This window comes from Oratosquilla oratoria, chromosome 36 (genome assembly GCF_046742065.1).
Source record: "Oratosquilla oratoria isolate Oo_2021 chromosome 36, ASM4674206v1, whole genome shotgun sequence".
In the NCBI taxonomy this organism is placed as follows: Eukaryota; Metazoa; Arthropoda; class Malacostraca; order Stomatopoda; family Squillidae; genus Oratosquilla; species Oratosquilla oratoria.
Genome location: NC_134812.1, coordinates 529,740 through 534,739, shown reverse-complemented (window position 1 = coordinate 534,739; position 5,000 = coordinate 529,740).

Sequence of the window (5,000 nt, the reverse complement as noted above, 5' to 3'; positions counted from 1 at the left end):
TACCTCCCGAAGCCGTCCACTCACCACTACGTACATTCACCGATTCTATTGATCGAAATGAATCATTTTCATTAAGCCATTAAAGGGAAGACTCGTCCCCAACCTTAAAAGGTTTTGGTCCATTTCGTTACGAATGAAGAAGGTCAACATGCTGCCTGCCTCAATGTCAAACAACGACAAAAGAGTGTCTTTGCCTCAGCGGCGCAGGGAAATATTATTCTTTTTTATGAATAACTTGGTAAAAATGTAGCCGATGATTACAACCTCTTTCTTCTACTTTCCAGTTTTCATAAAAGTCTTTCCATTTTCTATTTTTTTTCTTTTTTTTTTGCAAAATTTTCTTTCACATGCAATTCACTTCTCTTGCTTTCTCATTAGTACTGTCGCCATCACCACTCCGGGCCGATCGTTCGCGTTACAGAGGCCAGAGAGAGCTGAACGATTTCTTTGTTCAATTAATGAATCCCCGAGTAGATTTAACGAGCAAATTTGCTCCTGACAATTGACTATTCGTGATCATTACAACATTTTATTCATACTACTTTGTCGAATTAATCAAATTTGAGCAATATTTCATTTCTTTGCGTTAAACGATGTGTGTCGGTGCTGACGTGCAAATGATGATGGGTAAGGCACCGGAGACTGAAGACATGGAGAGCGAAGACCCAGAAATGAAGCGTCTTAGCTCCGGAAGCAACAGAATTAACTTCGGAGAGAGGAATTCCCGGCCGTCGCTCTCCCGAACTCAATCTGCTTTCCTCGAAGTCAATTTCACTCATTTCCGTGGCACCCACGGCCTCGGCAGCGAAGAGGTCGAACCTGTCCCAGGTCAACACAAGTACTTTCTCCCCCACCCACTACCTCGTTCCCCTTAACACCCCATGTTTGACTTTTAGTAGCAAATTTAATTTCTTTTTTTTTCCTCCTGTTTTTCTGTCATAAAGCCTAAACATATATTTCAGAGTTTTAAATAGCCATTTTTATTTCCCTTTGTTCGGCTAGGAGGGTATTAATGTCATTCAAACACACTCTCCGAGATGTAATGAAAAACTTTAATTTTCCTTTTTTGATTTTGATTAAAAATGTTGATGCTCGTATTTCAGCTGCAGCTGTTCATGCTGCACCTCCAGGATTCTAACTGCACATATAAAAGGCAACTGATGCCTTGACTGAGCCCTCAAAGTCACGCACTCATGTTCTCAGACCTCATTTGTTCGCAATTGTGCCTCAGCTATCTGCGACAACTTTCAACGAATCTATCCAGTGTGTAATGAGTGAAACCCACTAGCACGACTACTGTTCCGATGCTACTGTACATGCCCCGGCCAGCCGTCAGCCAGAATTAAATCTTTGACGTATATGACAGAGAAAACTAGTGGGGGTGGCGCTTAATGAATTATTCAAGACTATATGGAACCCCTCATATATAAAGGCTGCCCTATACCTTAATAAAAGTGTGCATGCGTCCGTTAGTCATCGACAACGAGCTTGTTTTCCTTCCTTTTCGCTGCGGGCGAGTGAGTGATCGCGTGCCTAGCTGCCTGTTTGCCTCCGAAAGGTCATCCAACGACAAATTCCCACTTACTGAAACCTCCTCTTTCTCTAGCTCCCTCCCTTCCTCCGTCTCTCCCTCCCTCTCGCATGCACCACCGATTCCAAACTAATTAAACTAAACTACTCCCATTGTCAGTATTTTTCAGTCTTCTGCCATGTTCAAAGGTTTTGTCATTTTGGGAACTATAATTACCGCGACACAAAAGTTAATTATGCTACTTCCAATCGCATATTCTACACATTTGTAATCAATAGCTTCAGCGATTCTATTAGTTTGTAGAATTCAGTTTGAAATTTTACATTATGTCCCGTGTTGAACTTTCGCTGAAACCAAATTGAAAAAATGGAATCTAACTGGTTCAATGGTAACGGCTTTTGGCACAGTGACTGATGGGTTATGTGCGTCGATGGCAATGTAACTGTGTTAACCCCTGCTCTCCCCTCCCCCCTCTCTCTCTTTGTCTGTCTCTCTCTCTCTCTCTCTCTCTCTCTCTCTCTCTCTCTCTCTCTCTCTCTCTCTCTCTCTCTCTCTCTCTCTCTCTCTCTCTCTCTCTCTCTCTCTCTCTCTCTCTCTCTCTCTCTCTCTCTCTCTCTCTCTCTCTCTCTCTCTCTCTCTCTCTGTAAGTGTGTGTGTGTGTGTGTGTGTGTGTGTGTGTGTGTGTGTGTGTGTGTGTGTGTGTGTGTGTGTGTGTGTGTGTGTGTGTGTGTGTGTGTGTGTGTGTGCTCGCGCACGCCTGTCTGTACGTATGATCTTAATTGAGTATCTGTGTCGGTGGCTTCTACTTTAAACACGTATATATACTGTATATGGACTCATCTGTGCAGACAATAGTGCTCTGCCGATGTAAATACTCAGTTATTTCTCATACAATCCAGTAATTGTTTGTGGACAGCGAGCTTAATCCATTAAAAGAAAAGGGGAAGAGCGAGAGCGAGAGATTTACGACCTGTGAAGAGAAAGCGCTGACAACTGGAAGGGAGAAGTCGCTGGGGACGAAGAGGGGGCAGAGGGAATGAAGGAAGGAAAACAATAGGTAAGAATATAACGGAAGAAAGTAAGGAAGAAGGAGCAGGGGGAATGGGTAAGTAAGGGAAGGGGGAGGGGAGGGGAAGGGGAGGGTAAGGGGAGTGGGAAGGGAGGAGATGGAAAGGAAGGGATAGGTAATGGGAGGGATAGAGAAGGGAAAGGAAGGAAAAGGAAGGGAAGATGGGGCGAGGGGAGGGGGAAGGGGAAGGGGAAGGGAAGGGTAAAGGGAGTAGGAAGGGAGGGGATGGCAAGGAAGGGATAGGGGAAGGAAGGAAGAGAGAAGGGAGAGGAAGGGAAATGAAGGGAAGAGAGGAGGAGGGGAGGGGAAGTGGGAGAGAGAGGGAGTAGGAGCATGAGGTGAAGGAGGAGGAGGAGTAGGAGTAGGAGAAAAATATGCAATGTATTTCCTTTCCAATAACCAACGCTTATATCCTCGGGAATGATATCACGTCAAAGGGATGAAATCACAGATCTTACAAAGGAGAGATTAATGAGGGTATTAGAAAGGAGAGAGAGTTGATGTTCAGGCTGATCAGTAAACCCTCTTCTATATTAATCTCCAGTTGTAAAAAAAGAATATTGTGTGAGTAAAAGCAGCAACGACTGCAACAGCACTGTAGGAGAGAGGCCAAACGCAGAGTATGGGATCCAATATGTTTAACGTTTCGCCCAGCAGGGCTTCTTCAGAAGAAGCCCTACTGGATGAAACGTTAGATATATTGGATCGACGAGATAAAGACCATATGAGGACGGAGCCTTTATTTGTACGACGTTTCGCTTATTACAGCTTTTTCAAGTACAAGTTGAGTTACAAATGCTTGAGATTAAGTAAGGGGAAAGGAGGGAACGGGGAGAGATATATTGGATCCCATGCTCTGCGTTTGGCCTCTTTCCTACAATATTGTGCAATATTGTGAGTTTGGACCATAGAGTCTCCGGTGTTCCTGGAGCAATGACCGCATAAGACTTGTCATTAATAAAAGGCGTCCACCTCAAAACGCACGAAACTTTTTACAATGCAGAACCTCTGGGACCAAGAAGCGAGCACGAACGTGCTATCAGCGCTCAAAGCGATCTGCGTCCTTGTCGCAGATTCTCGCCACACGAAGCGGAAACACTCTGCCCCGCAAGACAAAGAGATCAAAGAAGAGTTACAAAGCACAAAGGAAGAAGTTTCTATTACGAGATTTAAATCTCTTGAAAGTTGAATGTCAGTTATGGCAAAGAATAGGACTTATGTAATTGCAAACTACGAAGATGAGAAGAGACAAAAGAGTAGACTGTCAAATCGAATTCACAACACAGACTTGCCCATACAGACTATAATAAGAGATAATGCCATATTATCCCCCAGCTTCAAGAAACGGCACATTTAATTCCGTAAGGCTTATAGCGCCTCTTGCATAAAATTACCATCATGAGTAACAAGTAATCTCGAGAGTGATTTCTCCTCTTACAAGAAAGCACATCCAACTTGACACAATAGCAAATCAAATAAGATTTTAAAACGAATAACGACATGAAAAATGATCGTAATAAAAAAATGTACTCCACCCCATAGAAACAATAATTTGTGAATACATAGAGGAAAGAAGAAATTTCACCAAGAGAGTAAATTTCCAAGATCAAAAGTAAAGAGATCGTCACTGGAACACCGGAAGCGTGAAAAATACTCACGTCGATGGGGACAGCAGACCTCGCCAAGGCGAGGTATCTCTGCAACATAATACTAATAACAAGCGCCTGCCAGAATATCCCAAAGGGAAGCCTGATGCAAGGGAAGACAAGAGAAACTCCGTCCGGGTCAAAGACAAGACGAGACCAGGAAACGAAAACCCCAAAGGAGAGAAAGGGAGAGAGGGAAGGAGTGTGTGTGGGAGCGTCTGAGAGCACGACATGAGCATTGCGGAGTGGTGCAGCATCCAACTCCATTTCAAAGCTAAATACGAGGGTCAACATGATCAAACCTGTGGTTGAGAACAACAAAAGTACTGCTTGAACATAACTGCAGGAGTAAAGACAAACGCGTCGTTGATCCCGTGGAAGGAAATGAAAATATGCGGTGGAGAGGATGAAAGGCGGCCAAGAATGTCAAGGAAGAGGAGGAAGAGGATGAGCGAATAATGAGAATCAAGGAAATTGCTTGGCGGAGGAGAAGATAGTTAGCCTTTGGAGAAAAGGAGAACGGAGGGGGGGGGCGAAGAGATGGATGAGGAGGTGCCGGAAGTGGAGGTGGTGGGAAAGGAGGTGGATTATATTGAAAGCCTTATGACCATACTCTCTTTCTTCTAAATCTCCTCTCCTCTCTCCTCCTCTTCCACCTCCTCATATTCTGTCTCCCCCTCTGCTCGACGTTTTTCCTCCTCTCGCCTTTGACGATCTTCATGAGTTTCATTAAATACATCGTTCCGTTTGTCCC